At 43.2% G+C, this 24,307-nt stretch overlaps 1 pseudogene; it reads left to right on the forward strand.

Annotated features, from left to right (window-relative positions):
* Nucleotides 1-12,455: 12,455 nt before the first annotated feature.
* LOC125995022 (E3 ubiquitin-protein ligase TRIM7-like) lies at nt 12,456-20,601 on the forward strand (annotated as a pseudogene).
* The last annotated feature ends 3,706 nt before the right edge of the window (nt 20,602-24,307 follow it).

Raw genomic sequence — 24,307 nt, forward strand, 5'->3', positions numbered from 1 at the left:
GTCTATTAAAAGAAAACATTCCACTTCCCAAGGTTCTAAAAAAAAGTAGGGAGTCCATATTTAAAATATAATTAAAAGAAAACATGAACAACAAAAAAAGGTGTGTGTATGGCACATTTTTCTTTTCTTTTTCTTTCTATTTTTCTTCAAATGTTCTGCAATGTTTGGGAAAATAGAAAGGAATAAGATTTGTCCTAAAAGTAGGGAGAACCTACCCATGAAGCATCCCACCAAAAGCCATGCACAGCCTGGGGCATACTAAATTTTCTTACCCCAAAATATGTCTTAGGGGTTTGAGTAGAAGTTTTTCTTAATCATGGTTTTGCACTCAGAAAAGCCACGAGCAAATGAACGTTTACCAGGATTGGGAAAAGGGAGTTGGAGTAGAGAATATGAGTATTAGGTATAGACTGGGCAATAAATAAATAAATAAATAAATAAATAAATTTGATTTCTGTCAGTCAAATTTGCAACAAAATAGTGAGAAAAAGCAATGCCCTGTTGTGCAATCAGAGTTCAGGCAGAGAGTAGAGTTTCAGTATTCTTCTACAAATTAAAACAGCTTGGTGAGTGAATGAACATAAACTGACTTGCTTGTGGTAAAAATAGTATGGTATCAAACCATGATCTCATGTACATAATACCTAAAGTTTCAGAATTTCACAATGTAGCTAAAATTTCTTTGATATCAGTATTGAGCTCACCCCTAGCTAGAAAAAAACAGGATTGCTCAAAAAATAAAAATTTTAGGTTGAAAATGAATTTACTCTTTTTCTGGGGTCATACTGAACTTGCTCTTGCTAGTCAGGGGCTACCTACCATGACTCAATCTTTGGTGGTCATGCCTGATAACGCTTAGGAAACCACGTGTTGCTGCACTCCCACATGCAAAAAACACATACTCTAACATTTGTGCAATTACCCAAGTCCTACAAAACTTCTGAGTCTAAAAGGAAGGGGAATATTAGTCTGATGAAACTGAGAATAGTTATGAAAAAGAACAAAAAACTTCCAGATTTTAAACTAACAGCATTTACTAATATGATTAATGGCAACTTAGAGACATAGGTGCCAGGTAGTGAAGTTGCCAGGTAGTGAAGTGAGACAGGTAATGAGAGGCACCACTGCAATGGTGATACTTGTTATTGGTAGATATCAGCAATTCTAAATTGACAAGGAGATGTAGTCTCTTCCTGGGATCTGGGCCTGAGTTGGCAGGACAGTTCATAACTACAGACAGAAGGATACACAGACACCTGTTAGTCACAGTCCTGGAGCCCCTCCTGGTGTCTTCCAAGCAGCTGAATCTGGCTTCCAGGCAGTCAAAGACAATCATATAGGGACAATGCAGAGGCATGGAGACAGCTGTGAAATGACCCAGAAACAGCCCCTCTTTGCCTTGACCAGGTGGGGCCTCTTGTGACCTGTCTGTCCTATTCAGTGTCTCAAAATTATAGAACCAACTTTCTATGTCCTCTATGGTTTCCAACTTGTAATGGTCAGCAGCTTGTTGGAACATGGTTTTGTCTTTTAAAATTTGGTTCTCATGGGATCAGAGGAAAGAAATTGAAACAGGGTGCTGTGTGTGTGTATGTGTGTGTGTGTATGTGTGTGTATGTATGTATGTGTGATGTCACAGGAATCCCCTGAAAAGAAAAGTTGTGGTTTAATACTGGATATTTGCACACGTAACTAGCATGTGGGCTTCAATATTCTTTGAGGAGTAAATAAGTTTTCACAAAAGAAAATTTCTAGATATGTTCCTCTCCCTTGTGCCTACTGGATATCTCTGCCACACTCTGTTCTAGTTCTCAGTGTAAGCTCAGAGCAGAGAGACAAGTGTGGTCCAGATGAAAGGAGGTCTAATTTGTCCTGTCCTCTCTGCTCTGAGAGAACCCACAACTACTCAGCAAGAACATTTTCGCTTTATTGAAGTGGTTTCCCTAAAAGAGAGGAAAAGGGCAGGAGGAAGAAGCCCTAGACTGAGCAGCAATCTAGACCCTCCCTCTCAAGGTGCACTACCACTAGGTCCCATGTGAGGACAGGCTGAGTGATAACAGGTCAAAGCAAGGCCAGACTTTGTCCCAGAGATGGGCCATGAGGCTGGATCTCAGTGACATCAGGCAGCCAATGTCTCTGGGATAAATCAGGATAGTGAATTTTCACTATAGGGAACCTGAGTCCACAGGTATGTTTCTCTGTCTTACTGCTCCCCACAAAAGCACACAGGACAGCCAGGCTGAGTTGTCCATACAGAAACTCAAGCCATTCTGGAGCCCAACAGTGCTGTAGTCAACAGCCCAGGAAGGGGCAGGGGACAGGCCTGTGGAATGTCTGCTTGTTCCTCCTTAAAACTCAATGGAGCTCCAGCTCACAGTCAGCTGTGTGATGACCTGAGCAGATCCTGCGAGCTCAGGGATCCAGGCAGGGATCCGTGCACACCCCACCCCCTAATCTCCACCTTGTTCTCCCAGGCCAAGCCAGACCCTCTCACCTCCACATAATCTTTCATGGTTTGATCTACTGTGGCCAATTCAGATAGAAAGGGATTCAAAAATGGAACAACTCCCTGTGAAAATTGGGGCAGTGCTATTAGGGAACCATTTTTGTGTATCATCAGAAATGTTCCCAAAACACCCTCTTCTGCATTGTCCTGACTGGTCAGAATCAAAACCTCAGAGGCTGTCATATAATGTCGCTGTTCCCCTCCCTGAGCTGCCCAGTTCCAGGGAATTCATCGTGTCACACCCCCAAATGCTTCCTGTGCTCCCCTCAACCCAGACCTCATTCAGGCACACATCAGGCAAGCTGCAGGCAACGTGTCCACAGAAGCAGCAATTCTCCCATCATTTTCAGGTCTCCAGATCTCCTGAGCCCAAACCAGGCAGGGCTATAAACCTTCTTTTGCCATCGATACATTCTTCCGCTTGATTTACTGAGTAATCTGAAAAATCTGAAGAGGTTTTTTTCTACAGGTAGAGAGCAGTCATTAAAACAAATATTCTTCACTCATGTGTCCCCAGTTCCTTCTCTTCCCAAGGAAGCAAAAGCCTAAACATCACAGCACCCAACACCACCTGGGACAGTAGCTGCCAAGCAACCTTGTAAAGGAATCAGCTACAGGTTCAAAACCCCCATACATCCTCCAGAATTCCACCATCTCGCGGGTAGCTGACATTTTCAGTGAAGCTTTTGATCCCATCATAAGATCATTTTTAAAGAAATGATGATATAGTATACAAAAGTTCCCTGTTTCCTGTGACATTCTCACCGCCATTTCCTGCCTCCCCTTAAGGGTCAGCCTCTTGCTGGATTTGAAATCTTTAGAGCAGAGTTTATGAAATATCTAAGAATTCCTTCTGTGGGGAGGTGAAAGATAATAGAACAATTGGTAATTCTGAGGTGCAAAACCCTCTGAAAAAGAGCCAGACATTCAGCTGTCTGGAAGAGAGTTTGCTCTGGGGCAACACTACTGACATCCATGCAACTGGGATGGGCCTGTCGGTGGCCCAACCACAGAGCTTCTGTTACCTTGGACAAAACATCTTAGAAGGTGTCCATCTCACCCCAAGATGGAACTGTGAGGAAAACTGGCCTCCAAGTCAGTCCCTGACACCAGGACCTGCTGGTTGGGATGGGGTTGGTCTCAAGTGACTGAGTGGCCATCAGCAGCCACAGCCAATCTCCATTAGAAACTTTGGACCCACTTAGAAATATCGACCCACTTGGAGACATGGTCCCAAGAGTTTTTCAGTCTGCCAATTGAGAAAGTATCGAGAGCACAGATGATTGCATGTGCAGAAGAGAGGTTATCCAATTTCTTGCACTCTTAGAAAGAGGCGGAACTGTGAGTAGGGAACTGGAGTCCTGCCTAGCATCTTTCTACCCAATGACTGAAATGAGGCAGGAAACAATGGGGCTCCTAGGGCTCATCACTAGCCACCTCAACACAGGAAGGAAGGTGTCTGCACCACCCAGGAACAAGCAAGAAATGGAGACCAGTGGTTCAAACCCAGAGATACCCTCAAGGGAAGGCCAGGGGACTATGTCATATTCAGTTGAGGAGCTTTTATTCTGATATTGGAATACAGATTTCGGAGAGGGTCTCCAGGGATTCAAGACACACCTTGGCTACATTGGTCCAAAGTTCTAGTCTCCAAGTCTCCACTGTCCTGGACAGTGCTTGTCAAGTCTCCAAAACAGGTGGTTATGACGATTTTCATCTTTTTATCAAACTGGGCCATCAGAGCCTGGACAGTGGAGGCCCAATAGTCTCCTGTATCTTTCTGTTGGCAGAGGTTCAATCCCAGACAGTGTTCAGGCACTAGCAACTGGAAGAGATCCTGGTGGAGGAGACAGTGTCACCATGAGATGTCATAGCCCAGTACAGACCCATGAGGATTCACAGGTGGAGCTACAGGTTCATAACCTCCCATGTGGAAATGGCCGAGTTTCCTGGTACCTGAAGGGGCACACCCAGGAGCCCTCAAAGAGAGCAGAGTTGTATTTGCACTCTCTACTCCCTGCCTCTGGCTGACACAACTTTTAGAAGCTGCCTATGCCCTCCGCCTTAGGGTGCCCCCACCCTTCCTGTCCCCTCTGTTCCACCACATTAAGAGACACATGGGGCGGGTGTAGGACACTATGCCATTGGTCTTTCTGCTAGTGGTGTCTCCACAAGGCAGATTCTAGGGGCTGAGGCAGCCTTGACTCCTGGAAAATGGATGGGAAGCAGGGAATTAGTTGCCCTTTGGGAACCTAGGCTCAGTAATATCTGGCCATATGTGTGTCCCTCTGGTGGGCTTTCTGTCTCTCTGAGGGTCTCTGTGGTGCTGCATGTGTCGCCAACTCTGCTGATGGCTCTCCTGTTGGATGAGAGGCTCTAAAGCCTTGCTGCAATCCTGAAGATGCAAGAGGAGAGATGGGGACCAGCTGCAGGTGTTTGGTGGGAGGAGAGAGATCAGGACATTGGTGATGGGAATATTGTAGTGGTGAAGGAGTGTTTCCTTTATATGACTGAAACCCAAGTACAATCATATTTGTAATCAAGGTGTTTAAATAAACATATGATTAAAAGAAAAGGAAGTCAATGTCAGTGGCATAAATTAAAAACAAAAAAAATACCTCCAGGTACCTTAGAGTTGAGTGATTCCTTCGTTTCTTGGAAGCATCATTGAAAAAATAACAGAAAAAAATGAAGGTATTGGGTGTATTGGAACAATCAAGTGTATTAAACATATTCATGCCATCCCTATCACTATGTGAACATTTCCTCCCTTTAATACCACTTCCATAGGTATCTTGGGATCTTGATTTCTGTAGTTATCTGTCCCCATTGCCATGACATTGGAAACCCATTTTATGGCCCCAGGAGATTATTTCCACATCCTGACCACTTCTAAGTCCTGATTTTGACTATAGAGACCACCTGCTCCCTCACTTGCCTTAGGCTGGCGCTTGACTCCTTTGTTGGTGTAGGGAAAATTCAATTTGTGCCATAACTGGTGACATTAAATCCTTTGATAAAATCTGGAACTACTGGTTCAGTTGAGCTCTACAAGAAATTGTATAGCCATATCAGGAAAGTTAATATGTGCCTCACATGGGCAGAGCACTACAAAGGTTCCCAAGTTAAGTTAACAAGAGCCTCTCAGTGCCACTAAACCTGACAGCATATTTGAGGCCTAAGGGTTTCCCCATGGGAATGTGATCTTCAAACCCACAATTACCACTTGCCATTTCTGCCAGCTGGGATTCAATAACAAACATACTTGACTAATCGATTATTACTTTCTGAGTTGGAAAACCATTCAACAGCTTCCTTCTTTATCTTGGAAACTATCTCTTGCTCTGCCTCCCTCATTCTTTCTCTTTCTTAAATATATACACTCTCTCACACATACACACACACACACACACATACACACACCAAACATACACTGAACGAAATATATCTGAGATTCCTTAGGTAATATCATGTCTATGAACTAGCCAGCACTTCTAGTCATCCCTGTGTTTCCCACATTTACCTTTGGAAGATTTTCGCTCATTCTTCCATGGCATTGACTTTCTTGACTGGTCAATTGTCTACTTGAAATAGAAGGAGTAGCATTCTGTGTTCTCCTATGCCAAAATCCTTCTTTTGAGTGGAAAACAGCAATGAAACATCTTGTCTCTTGTCAAGTCTCTAGTCAAGTAAGTATACTGAATAGAATCAGTTGATATGACCTCATCTGCTTTATTACATTTAGACCTGTAAACTAACTAGGTCCCTGTGAACCTAGTAAAATAACAAGGTCTCTGACTTGAACAGAGTGCTGATTGGTTCCTTGTTTTCTGTTCAGTCAAGGCCCTAAAAATCAAAAAGATCCATTCAGATTTTTCTCAGTTTTCCAAATTGCAAACTGGAAATACAGTTTATAATATACTTGTGCTAGAAAAATCTAAGAATTATGGACATTGCTAAAAGTTTTGTAGAATATATATTTTCATAGATATTTTTATATTTTTAATATTTTAAACTTAAGAATAGAAAAGGGTTTTTCTCATTTCTGTGCTTTGGGTTAAAGCAAAGAGCTTACATCTCAAATGTCTACTTTTCTCAATTTACTTGTCTGAGATTTCTCCCTGGATATTTAGTTTCGTACTTTTTTTTTTTTTTTTTTTTTTGGTTTTTGGGTCACACCTGGCAGCACTCAGGGGTCACTCCTGGCTTTATGCACAGAAATCAAGGAAGGAGCAGGGACCATATGGGATACCAGGATTCAAACCACTGTCCTTCTGCATGAAAGGCAAACGCCTTATCTCCATGCTATCTCTCCGCCCCCCTCCTTTTTTTTTTTTTTTTTTTTTTTTTGCTTTTTGTGCCACACACACCTCTAAAGAATGTGCCTGGTCCTTTGCATTCTCTGCCCTCCAAGATGTCCATCAGGCTGCATAAGGGTGATGCTCAAGGCTTACTCCTAGCTATATACTCAGAAATCACTCCTGGCTCAGGAGACCATATGAAATGCGAGATTGAATCAAGGTCTGTCCTGGATTGGAAGAATACAAGGCAAACGCCATAATGCTGTGCGATCACTTGGCCCCTACATTTGTACTTTTATATTAATTCACAGTATTTATTTTCAGCAGAATCAATGTATGTAAATATCTATTACAACATATAAACATCTTCAATTTTAAAGCTTGTTTATTTCATACTCTCTTTTGGTCAACCTGAGGTCCTACATTGTGTCTGTTTTGTCACCCAACATTCAACAGCATTAAACAATGAAGGAATTCAAATGTAGGGGAGTCCCTGAGGGGCTCTGGCCAGAACCATTCTGGGATATCAACAGGCCCCATAGAAATGCAGTGGAAACCCAAACCAGAACCAGATGGGAGAAGCCCTGCTCATAAAAGTCAACCCAGATTTCTTTCTTTGGGCAGAGTGTGAGGATTCTTCCCCTCTAAAATTCCAGGAGATTGGATCCCACAGAAATCTCTCTCAAGAAACTACCTGGCCCTTTGCACTGTCTGCCCTCCAAGGGGTCCATCAGACTGCAAACCTGTTGTCACCACAATCTAGAGCCCTTTCCTGACTCCTTCATACTCCTAGACTCATCCACAAAAGCTGCTCAGAGCTTCTTTTGAAGTGAGAGCGAGTATCTCCAACAGTTGCAGGGGAAGTGGCTGGACAGTTCTTTCTTTACTTCCTTGAAAATGCTGCTGCCCTAGAAGCTCCAGAAGATGGTGGCATTTGAGACAAGTTAGGTCAGACAGGACAGTCCCCATTAGTGTTAAACTCTATAAGACCACGCTGTGGGACAAAACTATACTCTGGATCTTATCCCCCTCAACTCCTTTAGACTATCACAAAAGATTTGATGAGGATATCTACATTTTCTTTTTATGTTTATTGCCTCAATAGTCATAACACTGAGTGTATTAATTTCCATATGTAGAGGTAGCCTCCTTCATCCCCCCACTTTTCTTTTGCTCATTCGGTTCTGCATAGTAAGAAATTTTAATAGAAAAGTCTTCTTGCGATAAGAACTCAGGTCAAAATGTAGGGTACAGAGATTGTATAGCTTATTAATTTTACCCCCCCAAATACACCAATTATATAATATGGCATCATTCCTTTTTACATAGACATCAAAAATAGAGAAATCTTATGTTTAGAGGGAAATTCTTATCTATTAGGGTTAAGAACTCATAAATTTTATAATACAGGGGCTGCTTCTACCCTGAACATTTGTCATGAGGACATGACTTAGACTTCATGTAAATGGATATTGTCTGTCCATCCCTGACCCCAGGATCCTAACCTTAAAACTGGCACAGTCTCTTGTACCAGCACCAGGAATCAACCTTATCCTGGGAGAGGCCCTAATACCGCTTTGGCACCAACTTGAGCCAGGATAGGTTCATATAACACCCTGAGGACAAGGAAAGAGCAGCAACTTAAGGGCAGGTTGCCCTACCTTACCACATAATGGTGCGATGAACTTAGAAGTCCTTCCATCCTAGGATCATTGCGAAAACCAAGATCACTAATTATAGAAGACTGACAACAACAAAATGAGACTGAGCAGAACTTTTCCTGGGAGCATGAAGGAAGACTCTATCCAAGGCTTCATCCTAGAATCTGTGCAAAAACCAAGATGTCTAATTGTAAAACTCTCACTTTGACAACCACATCTCAGCAGAACTTTTTTTTTTTTTTTTGGCACCATCAAGAAAGATCCTGGGGTTTGACAATAACATGTACAGAACCTGTAGTCAGTCTCATGATAGATAGTATGCTTCAAGGGCAGAGACACTCTGTATCTCTTAGGCCATGGGCATTTTCTTTCCTATTTATCAAACAATTACTTCACCTATGCAAAAAAATCCTAAAACAAACAAACAAAAAACACTTGCCACATCTACCCCCATTTAAAAACTTTTGTTTTATTATTTATTTTTATTTATTTTATCTTTTTTTCTTAATTTTAATTTGATTTATAACTTCTAGACAAGGACTCCTGCAGCCTTTTTTTTTTTTTTACAGAATCATTGAACATGAATCACCATGTTCTGCCTCATATTTCTTTTGTACAAATTGAGAATAAGAAGTAAATGGGACATAAGGCCAAGTGGTCTCATAAAGATTGAGTGGAAATAAAAAATGGTCAAGTCCTTAATACCCCACCCAAATTCAACAACAGAATCAAGAGACCAAAACTATAACAATGCTATACACAAAAATGACCTGTTATACTAGTAGTAAAACTTGTTAAGGTTGGAGGTTTGGGATACAAGTGGAGGTATGAGATACATGCTGTGAACTATAGTGGAAGGGGGTCAACACTGGCCATGGGAATGACTCTAATACACAGTCACTATGTACGTGAAATAAAAATGTGAGAGAGGGGCCAGAGCTGTAGCACAAATGTTAGGGCATCTGCCTTGCATGCGCTAACACACAATGGACGGAAGTTCGATCCACCAGCATCCCATATGGTCCTACAAGCTAGGAGCAATTTCAGAGCACATAGCCAGGAGTAACCTCTGAACATCATCAGGTATGGGTCAAAAACCAAAAAACAAAATTGTGAGAGATTTGTATTTCACAATGGTCTAAAAAAAATAAAAATAAAACAGAAGAAATGAATCAGCTGATTTCTTCCCATATTTGCATTGCTTATATATATCTATAATATTGCTCAGCACAAAACATTATATGAGCAATATAATGAATAAATCTGTATAAACTAATATGGATCTAGGTATTTCATTTTAAATCACATTATTAAATCCATATCTATATGGTTAAGACACCATGGAATGAACAAATGTCATAACATGGTGGAGATTGCTGAATAAACAAACAGAGGGTAAGGTGCCTGACTTACAAGTGGCTTACTTTGGTTTTATCCTCACCCCTCTATTTATCTGCAGAAAACAGCAGGTGAAATTTTGTTTGTTTGTTTTTTGGGGCCAACCCGCTCAGGGGTTACTCCTGGCTATCACTCCAAAATCGCTCCTGGCTCTAAGGACCATGTATGGGACACCAGGGGATCGAATCACGGTCCATCCTAGACTAGCACTCGCGTGGCAGAAACCTTACCTCTAGTGCCACTGCTCTGGCCCCTTCAGAAGTCATCTTAATAGAGGTAGGAGTAAAACCTGAGTACGACAGGAAATGTCCTAAAATCCCTTGGGTATCACTGGAGGATGATTCAGGTATTCCCCAGCACTGGAACCCACAAGGTTCGAACAGCATCTCATTCTTAGACTCTTGCAGTAACCATTGGCCTAGTTGGGTGAGAATGGCCAGGAGTAACTCTGAAGCACCACATCGGAGCTCTAAAACAAAAAACTAAAACACAATCACAATGTTGATTCAGTTGAACAAATGGGGTAATTTATTGTCAAAGCTAAAGTATAAGTAGTAAGTAGGTCAGGATTAAGCATCAAATGGATTTCTGGACATGATTGTTGAGAAAACTCACCCAACCATAATCCTACAGAAGTTTGTCATTTGTTTGGACCTGATATTATGTTGAGAACTAGAAATAAGTGTGCACATAATAAAAGCTGGCTGATACAGAAATTGCCACCTCAACAATAGAAGGACTGAATATTTCTGCACCACCCAGGACAAAAAAAGGAAATGGAGACCAGTGGCTCAAACCCAAGGAGACCCTCAAGGGAAGGGCTCAGGGACCATAAGAGATTCAGAACAGGAGCTTCCATTTCGACACTGGAATGTAGACTTCAGAGAGGGTCCCCAGGAGTTCATGACACACCTTGGCTACATTGATCCAATGTTTTAGTTGACGAGACCTGTCTTGGGCAGTGCTTGCCATGTCTCCAATGCAAGTGTTTTGGACGATTTTTAGTTCTTCTATTAAACTGGGCCCCCACTGTCCAGGCAGTGGGGGTCCTATAGTCTTCATTCTCTTTCCTTTGGCAAAGGCTCGATCCCAGGCAGTGTTCGGCCACTAACATTTGGAAGAGCTGCAGGAGGAAGGGAGAATGCCTTCAGGAGAAGCTAGAGCCCAGGATTTCCATGCAGGATTCACAGGTGGAGCTCCCCGTGCGGAAGTGGTCGAGATTTGCTGTTACCTAAAAGTACATAGCATGAAACCCCTGGAACCTCAGAGCGATTGGAGTCATTTTTGCACTGTCCGCACCTTGTCCCTGACTGACTCAACTTCTAGAAGGGTGTCCCATGCCCTTCAACTCAGGGATCCCCATCCTTCCTGTTCCCTCTCTTCCATCCCATTAAAGACACACATGAGCTGGGAGTGGGACACCATATGCTTGGTCTCCCTGCTAATGGTGTCTCCACAAGGCAGCTTCTAGGGACTGAAACTGCCCTTACTCCTGGTAGATGGATAGGAAGCAGGAAATGGTTGCCCATTGGGAACTCAGGCCCCCTAACATATGACCACATGGCCCTCCTTCTGATGGGCTTTCTGTCTCTCTGAGGGCCTCTGTGTTCAGTTCTGTCCAGGTTCATTTCTGTCCATTTCAAGGCTCTCTGACCCGGGTAAACCAAGGGAGCTGGTTGTAGGAAGGTTGAAGGATAGGATATAAGTGAAGCTCGAGGGCAGGAGGCCTGTGGATGAAATTCAGGGCTTAGTGGAGGGAGGCCCACTTTCCCGCCAGGAACCCTGTGCTTACTGAGTTCATCCAGGTAAAGTGCTGTGCCAGCAGCTGGGAAGGGAAGGCCAGGAAGTCTGCACAGGTTGACTGCTTGTTCCTCCCCTTGCTCTGGGAGCAGGAAGGCTCTAAAGCTGGAGCCTGCTCTCTTTCCCCTTAAACAGCTCCTTGTGTATTTCCCAGTTCTGCAGTTAATGCTGCATGTGTCCCCAACTCTGCTGCTTGCTCTCTTGAGTCCATCAAGGTGCGAAAGTCTTGCTGCAACCTTAAGTTCTTAGCAGCACAGGCTGAAATGGTGTTCCTGAAATGTCTCCAATGGCGAGTTGGGAACAAATCTGCAAGTACTTGAGCAAGAGCAAAATTACATGAGCCATGTCTCTGGACTGGTGTCCCAGTGCCCTTGCAGGAAAGATCCCCGATAAAACAGAAAGCCCAGTTCTGCCTCCTCCCTGGTCTAGGCCCCATGCAGTCTCCTTATATTCTGGCTCTGCCTCCTTGGGCCTCAGTTCATTAAAGGTGTACAACACGTTTTATTCGAATGCCAAAGATATTTGTCTGTGTACAGGCTCTGGGGATCCTGATCCAGTGGGTCCTCCCACAGGGTTTCAGAATCTTCTATGGAGGATTGGACCTAAGAACCCAAGTAAGGATACAACGAGCTGGGGAGGAGCATGGGTGGAGGAGCCTCAGATGCCTGGAATTTCTTCATTACAGGCCAGGCCAGGCACTGCACCTCAGCTGGACACTCTCACCTATGCATGAGCCCATCCAGGGGCGCAGCCAAGGGAAAATTCCTGAGAAGAAGGTAGAGAGGGTCCATGTTGGTGTGATTTGTGTTGGCAGCAAACTGACCAGAGTGGTACTGGGCCCTGCCTTCACACTCAGCATGCTGCAGGCCTCCGCAGCACACAGACCTGCTCTCTGTGCAATCTGTGTGGAAAGGAGGGACACACAGTCAGGGAAAACCCTGTGAACAGGTAAAGGATCTTCCCAGGAATGCCAGTCCCTCAGAAACGTGGCAAAGGAGATTGCCACGTTAACAGGCAGTGGGAATTATGAAGGAATAGCAAATGTGAGGGATAGTCTCAGTGATTCTGATTTAAAATTGAAATGCTAACCATTTGTAGCTTATGAAAAAAATGTCCCAGTGAGATGCCATGAAGTGTTTGCACTAAACATCTTAACACAAGAAAGAGGGCCAGTGAGAAAGCACAATGGGAAGGGTGATTCCTTGCCCAGTGGAACCCGGATTCATTTGCGGCATCCCATAGATTCCCCTGAGCCTGCAAGGCTTGATATCTGAGTACAGACTAGAAGTGAAACAAGAGCACTGCCAGGTATGGTCCAGAATTCAAAATAATAATAATAATAATAATAATAATAATAATAATAATAATAATAATAAAACACAAGGATTAGGGATTTCAGTTGTCTATTCTTCTGGCAGGGTGGGACCTAAGAACTGTCCAAACATAGGCCTGTGACATTCCCTCTATTTCCCCTCCTACTAGGTCTGCAAGTCTCCTGGCTTGAATACAACTTAAGGGAGACCCAAGCTTCAGAGAACCCTTGTGTCTTATGAGATATCACTCTCTTTATTGTGCCTGGTCTAAGAGGGGAATCATCCCAGCCGTGAAGGCCTCACCCTGCTCACAATAACTCCAGAGCACTGCCCACTGTGCTTGGTGACCTGATGCTTTGGGCCTTTGCCTATTTGGTGAAGACTGAATGAACCATTTCATCAACTCCTTCATTGTGACAGGCTAAGAAATCTACAAAGACAATCTAGTGGGCTGGCCAGGAAGTCAAAGGGTCTTTAGCGCTTGGCTGTGATTCTAGGGTCAAAAGCCTCACAGATACACAGTCCTTCCGGACACAGACGCTCCCTTTTGCCACAGCTGAGATGGCCAGTACCTTTAGTCATGTCGAGTTCAGCATTTTGGGATGTCACTGGTCCCTAAGATTACCTCCATGAAAATCACTAATGCCAAAATACCTCTATTGCTGTATTCTGTGCATAACTATGTTCAGCTATTTTTTTTATAAACTACTTTAATTTCCATCATTTCTCTATTTAATAATATAGTTATTTCTAAGAATCAGAAAATATCTCCAGATACCTTAGAGCTGACTGATTCCTTGGGTTCTCGGGCTCACAGTTGAAACAAGAACAGAGAAAATGAAGGTATTTGGTGTATTGTAAAGTATGGACGTCTCTCTCAATCCGTTATCCTTACGGGGCTATTCAAGAACTTTAAAGATCTTCGAGGAGAGCTGGAGAAAGAGCAGAGAGTGACACTGACCTAGGACCCCAATACCTCCAACCCTGCCTCATTCTCCTCTTGGAACTCAAAAGTGTGCGTCTTGGACAGAGTGCCCAGGACCTGTCCTGCCATTCTCACCTCTTGGAGAGCAACAGCCGGGTGCTGGCCTCATGTGGCTTCACTGCTTGCAGCCAGCACTGAGCGCTGGAAGTGGGCTCCAAAGACTGTTGGGCCTTTGGGGAGGCCCGCGAGAGCATGCGTCTCATGGGCCTCTCGTGCTTCGCCCCCGAGATGGGCATCTGGGCGCAGCAGCTCAATAACGGAAAATACTGGGCTGTGACCAGCCCTCAACTGACGCCAATCAATTCCGGGCCTCTGTCCTGCGTGCCTGTGGCTCTGGATGTGTAGGTGGGTGCCATTTCCTTCTAATCTGCTAAGGACATGTGTCACTCTCCACCTTCCCAGTCAATTTCCAGGAGTGAGTGTTCTCTTTTATTTAGGTCTGTTTCATGGGGAACTACTTGTGGATCTAGCCTTGAGGGTATCTCCTGGCTTCTCGGCCCCATGAAAGCTGGATTGCTCCACAGAATAGGGAGATTTGGCCTCCTGTCCTCTCCCTCATTTTTTTGGCCATTGGGGAGTTGGGGTAGTTTAAGTCACACCCCTTGGTGCTCAGGACTTACTCCTGACTTTGTGCTCAGTCCCGGTGGAATCCACAGAATCGCCTTCTGGTCCATCACCTGAAAGGTAAATGCATACACATTGCTCTTTCTCCAGCTCACATCCTCTCTCTCCAGCCTGCACTATTGTATAGTACTGATCAGCACAGTTCTACCCCTGGGGTGGGGGAAAAAGGGGCCTAACTTCCAACCAGCTGTTCCCTAATGGGCTTGGGGGAAATAAACTCATGGTCACCGGGCAGAATTAACTGAGGCCCTTTGAACTTGTGGGTCCTGTCCATGCATGATCTTAGCATGTGGATTAGGCTGGAGATGTGAAGGTGCCCTGAGGACTGGAGACTTGCTCTCACAGAGAAGGCTTCCTCCCTCTGCTTTCCATGCCTCATCCAGCTAGGCTTTCTGTTGCCATGGGACAACAAAAATTTTGGCCCTGTGCTGATCTCATGGGGTGTTTTGGGCTAGAAGTGTTCATGAGGGTTAAGCCCAGGTCAAGAGCAGCATTAGCCTTCCCCCCATCAAACCTACAGAGTTCTGTGTGTCACCTCAGCTGTGGATAGCTGATTATCTTCACTTTGCCTAAACTCCTTTCAAGTGTTAAGGAAAATGAGTCAAATGGAGAGTTCAATGGGCTTGCCTTAAAAGTGGCTGGCTTTCATCCAATCTCTGACTGCCTACAGGTCCCTAAGCCCTAAGCATCCACAGTTATGCCCTCAATACAAGGCCCATCACCTGCCAAAATCTAGTTTCCTTTGTGCAAGGAGAAGTATCAAGATTCTAGGATGGTCAGGGGTTTCTTCTGGTTCTGCACTCAGGAATCACTCCTAGTGGTCTGGAGGTTGATACTGGATTCTAGAGATCAAAACTAGGCGAATGCCCTTTCCACTGTACTATTATTGCTCCTGCCTCAATTCTGGTAGTTTCAAACACAGGACAGCAACAAACTTTGATAGCTGCATGGAAAAATGTTCCCTGAGAGCTACCTTCTGGAGCTTAACAAAAATATATCAATCTCAGAGAAACTGTGTGTTACAGCCTTCTTAGCCCATGTTTTGATGGGTATTCTTCCATTGGCTTCTTTATGGGATGTGGTGGGGATTATCTGCTAAGCACACCCCAAGAAGATGGAAATACAGACCGTGAGCTCAAAAACAAACAGACAAAAAAACAACTTGCCACATCTACCCCCTATTTTTACACTTTATTTTATTTTCTCTGTTTATTTATTTAATATATCTTCTTCCTCTTTCTTTTTTTCTTCTTTTAATTTATATTTATAGCTTTTGGAGAGTGGCTCCTGCCTTTTTATTTTAAAGAACCATAGATGAATTATATTCTGTTGCCTGAGGCTACAGCCCCTAAACACCACTGGAAATGTCCTTAAAATCATTGGGTATCACTGGAGGAATTTCAGGTAATCCCCTACACTGGAACCACAAGGTTGGGACAGCAGCTCATCCTCAGATTATTGCAATGAACATGGCCTGGTTGAATGAGAATAGCCGGAGTGTCTTTTAAGCAGTACTTCGGAGCCCTCGAACAAAAAACTAAATTACAAGCACATGTTGATTAAATTGAGCAAAGAATGAGTAAGTTAGGACAATTAATTATCAATTAGGAGTAATTAATTATCAAAGCTAAAGTTTCAGTAGTAAGTAGGTCAGGATTCAGATGAATTCTGATCATGACCTTGAGAAAGCCAACTTACCACAGTTCTACAGATGTATATTATCTGTTAGGACATGGGAATATGGTAAGAACTAGAAATAAATGTGCACATAATAAAAGCTGACTGATACAGAAATTGTGTTGAGGATGGAGAATATCTGGTCCTTTAGCTACAGTGGATGTTCTGTGGGACATAATTACTACAAAGTGAATGATATGTGAGACCAACTGCCTGTAAGAGTACTATAATTTAGAGTCATTTTCTAGGTGAACTTCTTTGATTGGACAAAATATCAAGACAGTGAGTTTGCCAAAATAGGTATAAGTAGGAAGCAAATGGTAAAAGAATAAAGTAGGTAAGTTTTTAACTGTGTGAAGCTCATAACAAGAATGCATTGAGTCACAGAAACTAGTGAAGCAGACAAAATAGAAATCTTTTCTGTTTGTATTTAATTCAATAACAGAGTTTGAAGCCTTCTCTTATTTATTTTTAATATGTTAAAAAGTAAATGTCATAGAACGTGTTTTCAAACAAGATGACACCATAGTATTTTAATACATCAAAAAACTAGCCAGAGAAAACTCAGCAACCTAAGTTCATGCTCTTCATACCAGAGTCTCAGGTTCTATCCCTGGAACACATGAACTACCAAGCACTTCTGAGAGCAATCAAGTTCTGAGCTGCAAGCAAGTACCTGAGCATATTGGACTTGGCTGCTCCCAAATAAATAACGAAGAGTTAGGGTCCTTGAAATTCTCCAAGGATACCCCAACAGTAATTTATGAATTAGCATGTATCAAAATGAAATCCACAACTTTTGGCATTTCGAAGCCTACATCTTGTCTCTAGAGCTCTTGATTTTCAAGATGTAACCTTTGCTAAGTATATGGCATGGTTTTCTTTTCACCCATTTCACAGCTAGTCAGAGGGCTTTATAACAAAACTTCTTGTATAAAAGAGGAATGAGAATGAGGGGTGAGAAAATTGATATTCTTCACTTGGAGATGAGTAGCAAATAAAAATTAGTGTAGACATTCCCTCCCTGACAATCCCAAGGCACCCCAGTCTTATTCCAATGACAAAGACTTTATTGGGAAAAAGTTGACCTCAATTCCCATAGGAGATGACAGAAACAATTTTCGACTGTTGTTTTCTTCTTCAGTTCTTTGTGATCTACATTCTTTCCAATTTTGTTAAAGAGGATATTGTTGTAAGTACTGTGCTAAAGAGCTTAACTATTAGAAACCTGTAATGTAACCATCCAATGACTAAAATAAATGGTTCTTCCTTTTCAAACATTTGATAGTACTGTTATGTCTCATAATGGTAGCTATATAGATAAGTCTAATTCCTGGTAAGCTCCTTTTTTTCCCACATCATTATTCTAAGCAGTGTTTCATGTGCAAGGGAAAAGGGCAGGCAAGAATGGAGCAGATAACGACTGTTGAGTAGAGCATAGCTGCAAAGTTTATGACATACTATTCCTTCTCTGAGAATACACTTTAACAACCCCCAAAGAACTCCTTGTCCTGTTACACTGTCACATTTGACAGCAGGGGACTCTAGTGCCATAATGTTAAGCACCAGAGCACATGAGAGACAAGGGTTAAAAACCTATAAACTTGTGTGTGTCATTCTGGGTTATTTTTTTCTAGCTGTGACCAAGGAGGAACATGTAGCATATAAGGGGGCCAGTGTTCTAAAGCAAGTTCCTGTTCAGCCTGGTCATCTGAGCTGATTGCAGTGAAGCTATTTCTTCAGTAAGTGCTACTTCAGTAGAAGTATTTTATTTTCTAAAAATATTTTTCGGAAATTATTTCTTTGAGAAATAATATTTTTATTTAAGCACCATATTACAAACATGTTTGTAATTGGATTTCAGTCATAAAAAGTAGACCCCCTACACCAGTGTAAATTTCCTATCACCAATGCCTACACGAACAACTATCATGACAGTTATGGGAATGAGAGAGGTAGAATGCCAGTCTTGGAAATGGGGGGCATTGGTTATTTTCTGAAATCTAGTCACTTGATTTGACACTGCTTTCTGAGGTAATATCTGAGGTACTTATTGGTTTGGGGTTTGGGCACCATCCCCACTGGTGTTCAGGGCTTACTCCTGGTTCTGTGCTCAGGACATACTCTTGGAGGATTCAGAGAACCATTTGTGATATGAGTGATTGAAAATAGAATGGTCATGTGCCAAGCAAGTGATGGTCATGTGTAAAGAACTTGAACCTCTACCTACTTAACTGTCACTCCAGAACCAAAAATATTTATTTTACAATAAAAACCTGAGTAGATTAGGCTTGTTGAATGGAAATCTAGTTAAAGACCTGGGCTAGTTGTACTTAAATATTCTGATCAAAATAGGGCAAGCAAATAATTTAACTATTAATATATACAATATGGGGAGTTTCTAGGGCATGAAATTGGAATCAAGTGAAGAGACATGTTCAAAAGAAATAAAGAGGTATTGGACACACATTGCTAATATTTGAAGGTTTTAGTAGCTCTACTCTTATTTGTTTAAATTCCTGTTTTTGATGGGAAGCAACCTAGTTTAAATGGATATTTGTTCCTAACTCCTGGCAGTATTAGAAACAGTCATTAAATTCAAACATTCTTTACTCATGTGTCCCCAGATCCTTCTCTTTCCAAGGAAGCCAGAACCCCCAGATCATCACAGATCCCCAACACTACCTGGGAGAGTGGCTGCCATGTGACCTTATAAAGTCCTCAGCTAAGAGTGCAAAACCCTCATTCCCCCTCAAGAATTCCACTTCTCCCGTGTAGCTAAAATTTTCAGTGAATCTTTTGGTCTCATTATAAGATCATTTTCAAAGAAATGATGCTATGGGATGCAAAGGTTCCCTATTCCCTGTGACCTCAAGTCTGTTTCCTGCCTCTACTCTACCTTCAGAGTCAGACTTGGAGACTTGGTTCCAAGTGTTTTCAGTCTGCCAAGTGAGGAACTCGTGAGTGCACAGAGGATTGCATGTGCAGAAGAGAGGTCATTCAATTTCTTGCATTCCTGAGAAGAGGCAGAACCGTGAGTTGGGATCTGGAGCCCTGCCTAGCATCCTTCACCTCAATGACTGACACCCTTCTAAGATGGGGCAGGAGCAATGGGGTTCCTGGGCCTCATCACTAGCCACCTCAGCACTGGAAGGAAGACTTCTGCACCACCCTGGAAACAAGCATGAAATGGTGACCAGTGGTTCAAACCCAGGGAGGCCCTCAATGGAAGGGCCCAGAGACCATGCCAGCTTGAGTCCAGGGGTTCACTCTGACATCAGAATGCAGACTTCAGTGCGGGTCCCCAGGGATCCATGACACACCTTGGCTACATTGAGCCAATATTCTAGTCTCCAAGCCCTGTCCTGGAGAGTGCTCATCATGTCTCCAATGCAGGTAGTGATGACAGTTTTAGTCATTTTATTATTTGGGGCTACCTCTGCCTGTACAGTGGGGGCCCTATAGTCTCTGTTCTCTTTCCTTTGACAGATGCCTAATCCCTTGCAGTGTTCAGGCCACAGCCCAGTATAATCTCCTGAGGATACACAAGTGGAGCTGCTGGTTCAGAACCCCCATGTGAAAGTGGCTGAATTCCTGCTCCCTGAGTGTGCACACCCAATTGAACTTGAGAGTTGACAGTGATCAGAGTTGTATTTGCACTGTCCCCTCCATGCCTTTGAGTGACTCAACTTCTCGAGGGCGGCCCATACCCTTCACCTCAGGGAGCCCCCACCCTTCCTGACCCTTCTGTTCCACCCCATTAAGAGACACACCCTGTTAGTAGTGTCTCCACCAGGCAGCTTCTAGGGACTGAAGCTGCCCTGACTCCTGGTAGATGGATGGGAAGCAGGGAATTGTTTGTCCCCTAACATCTGGCTGCATGAGTGTCCCTCTTATGGCTTATTCTGCTTTTCTGAGGGCCTCTGTGTTCAGTTCTGTCAAGCCTATTCTATCTCTCTGAGAGCCTAGGGAGCAGCTGGTGGTAGAATGGTTGAGGATACAAGTGAACCTGGAAGGCAGGAGGCCTGTGGAGGAAACTCAGGGCTTAGTGGAGGGAGGCCCATGCAGCCCCACCCAGAACCTTGTGCTCACTGAGTCCATCCAAGTAAAATGCTTATACAGCAGCTTGTGAGGAAAGGCCAGGAAGATGGACTCCTTGCTTCTCCCCTCTTTCTAGGCACAGGCAGGCTCTGCACCTGGAGCCAGCTCCCTCTCCCCTGCTCAGTGTGCATTTCCCAATTCTGCAGTTGATGCTGCAGGTGTCCGAAAATCTGCAACTGGCTCTCCTGTTTCAGTTGTGGTGCTAAAGCTTTGCTGCAATCCCGAAATACCCTGAGACTTCTAGTTCTTCTAGACCCCTAGTCCTCATGGGGTCTAGCAGCACATCTGACCTGGTGTTCTTGAGGGGTCCTTAATCGTGGTCTTCTCAGCAAAGACTGGGAGTCTGAGAGGCTCAGTAGGAGGCACAAGAGCAAAAGCAACATGATATGAGCCAGGGACTCAGGACTGGTGTCCAGGTGCCCTTGCAGGAAAGAGCCCAAGAGGACAGAAAGCCAGCCCTGCCTCCTCCCTGGTCTAGGTCCAGGGCAGGCTCCTTACACTGTGGCTCTGCCTTCCTGGACTCCAGCTGTTCCAAGTGAGGCACAAGCCTGTTTGTTTCCACAGACGTTGGCCTGTGTACAGGCTCTGGGGATCCTGATCCAGTGGGTTCTCACAGGCTTTCAGGATCTCCTATAGCGTTGGACCAAGGAATCTGAATAGGGATTCTTCGAGCTGGGGAGGAGCAAGGTTGGAGGAGCCTCAGATGCCTGAAATTCCTCCGTTAAAGGCCAGGAGAGGCATCACCCAGAGGACACACTCACCTATGCATGAACCCTTGCAGGTTCTCCTGGGGATGGCTAAGGGCAGCCAAGGGAAAATGACTGGAAAGTGTGTGAAGAGGATCCTTGTTGGTATGACTTCTGGCCATGGCAAACTGGCCAGAGAGTTAATGGATCCTGCTTTCACACTCAGCATACCTCAGGCCTTCAAAGCACACAGACCTGATCTATGTGCAGTCTGTGTGGGAAGGAGGGACACACAGTCAGGGAAAGTCCTGTGAACCAGTAGGGGATTTTCCCAGGAATTCCAACCCCTTAGAAACATTGCAAAGTAGATATTCCAGGTTTATAGGCAATGGAACTTTAGAAGAAATAGCAAATATGGGGATTGTCTCAGTAATTTTGATTTAAAATCAAAATGCTAACCACTCCCAGAATATATAGCTTATAAGATATGTCCCAGTGAGAGGTTATGGGACATCTGCATTAAATATCTAAACACAAGCTGAGGGCCAGAAAGATAGCCCAGCTGGTAGGATGATTCTTTGCCCTGTGGAACCGATTTCATTCTTGGCATCTCATAGAGTTTCCTGAGCCTGTAAGCCGTGATTTCTGAGTGCAGGCCAGTAGTAAAATGCGATCACTGCCAGGTAAGCCCATAAACAAATATAATAATGATATGATAATAAAAATATAAAGGAGGATTAAGGATTCAGTGTCTACTCTTCTGGCAGTGTGGCACCCAAGGACTGTCCAATCAGAGACCTGTGACATTTCCCCTTGTCCCTCCTACTAGATCTGCAAGTCTCCTGACACAAATACAAGCATAAGAGGAACCCAACCTTCAAACAACCCTTGTGTCTTCTGAGTTCAAAAGAAAGGAGAAGACTTAATCTGATGACAACAGATAATAGTTGAATAATAGAAAATAAAAATGAAAAACTTCCAGACTGCAAACAAACAGCATTAAATAACAATTAAAAGGCAACTTAGATACATAGGTGCTAGATAGTGAAGAGGTACCACTGTAATGGTGATATTTGTTAACGGTCAAGATCAATGATTCTATAATGCGAGGCCGATGTGCCATTTCCCTGTGGCCTGGGCTCAAGTTGGCAGGATAGATCATAACTGCAGACAGAGGTATACACAGACACCTGTTAGTCATAGACCTGGTGCCACATCTGGTGTCTGCCCAGTGGCTGAATCTGGCTTCCAGGCAGTCAAAGACCATCATAGAGGGACAATGGAGGGAGCCATGGAGACAGCTGTGGACTGACCCGGAAACAGGCCATGCTTGCCTTGATCAGGTGAGGCCTCTTCTCACCTTTCTGTCCCATTCAGCCTCTAAATTATATATTCAGCCTCTCAGTTATAGAACCAAGTCTCAATGGAATTCATGGGCTCCAGTTTGTAGTTGTCTGAAGCTTGTTGGAACTTTAAAATTCAGTTCTCTTGGGGTAAGAGGGAAGAAGATGAATTGGGTTGTTGTTGTTGTTGTTGTGTGTGTGTTCAAAAGAAAAGCTATGGTTTGGTACTGGGGATTTGCACACTTAACTAGCAATTTTGAACAGAGCGCTGATTAGTTCCTTGTTTTCTATTCAGTCAGTGCCCTATCAATCTAAAAGTGCCATTCAGATCTTTCTCACTTTCCCAAAATACAAACTGGGATTTGATTTTCAAATATACTTTCTAGGAACAAGTAGAATTATGAAAATTGCTAAAATGTTTTGTACAATATATATTTTTCAAAGACAATTTTAAAGCACAATTTTTATATTTTGTAATATTTTAAAAATTAAGAATAGAATTTTTTATCATTCCTGTCCTTGGGGTTAAAGCAAAGAGCTTACAAGTCAAATTTCTGTACTTTTCTGTGTTGTCTGAGTTTTCTCCTTGGTTGTTTAGCTTTGTACTTTATATGAATTCTCATTTTACTGTCAACACAGTCAGCCCGGAGTCAGCTTGAATGGCTATTGGTACCATGTTTGAGTTCCTCCGTAAACCTCTACCTCTGCCCCCGAAAAGAGAAAAATAACTTGTTTTGTTTTGTTTTTGGGCCACACCCGGTGATGCTCAGGGGTTACTCCTGGGTATGTGCTGAGAAATTGCTCCTGGCTTGGGGGAGACCATATAGGAAGCTGGGAATTGAACTGAGGTCCATCCTGGATCTGCAACATGAAAGGCAAAAGCATTATCTCTGTGCTACTGTGAGGCCCTGAGGGAAAAAAATTTTAAGTATTCTGACCCATCCCATAAGGCATCCAAGTACAACCTATGAATATCTCTCATGTCTGTAATTGGGTGTGAGTGTGTATGTAGTGGACTCCTCTATGTTTGTCTAATCTGTATTTTAAATAACTCCTGCCTAAATATATAGGCTCTGTTTTATTTAATCCCTCCTTTCCAATTCCAGTTCTCCACTTGCAAATATTTTTTTATCCTTTCATGTTCTCAGTCTGATCCCTTAACTCTCCCCAATTAAACCTTTTCACCCACAAGTCTTAACAATCAAGGAACCGAGACTGTCTCCCTGTCCCAGTAAGCTGCCAGTCAGCTCCTAAAGAGAAAGGAACCCTCTCAGGGCCCCCATCTGTCACTCCAGAAGGAAGCAGCAGCCACTGCTCCTGCTGACTCATACTATGTGGCTCTTGTTCTCCCAACTACCCTCATTGTGGACTATTGTTTGCTACCAGATTCAGCTTCAGAGGGACCCCCAATTGGAGGATACTACCTGATCTTTATTGCTGCAAATCATTTTCAGACTCCACAAGACCATGGTATGGGACAAAAATATCCCTTTCATCTGATCTTATTCTCACACACACACACATCACACACATAAAATCCCCCTGCAGACTATCACAGAAGACTTGATAGGAATATCTCCATTTCTTTGAATGTGTATTTAGTTAAAAGTTAGAACTTTTAGTGTGTTTATATAGATTTGTAGAGGTAGTCTCCTTTATCCCCTCCATTCCCCATTTTTTTTTTTTTTTGCTTGTGGGGTTCTGCTTAATAAGAAATTCTGGTAGAAAAGTCTTGCTTGGAATAAGATATCAAGTCAAAAAAATAGGGCACAGAGACTGTATAGCTATCATTTTTACAACCAAATACATCAACAATATAATATGGCATCATTCCTCTTTGCATAGGTACACTAAAATGGAGAAATTTGTGTATAGAAGGAAGTTCTCGTATAATATGAATAAGAACTCAAAT

This window comes from Suncus etruscus, chromosome 17, assembly GCF_024139225.1.
Source record: "Suncus etruscus isolate mSunEtr1 chromosome 17, mSunEtr1.pri.cur, whole genome shotgun sequence".
NCBI classification, from domain to species: Eukaryota; Metazoa; Chordata; class Mammalia; order Eulipotyphla; family Soricidae; genus Suncus; species Suncus etruscus.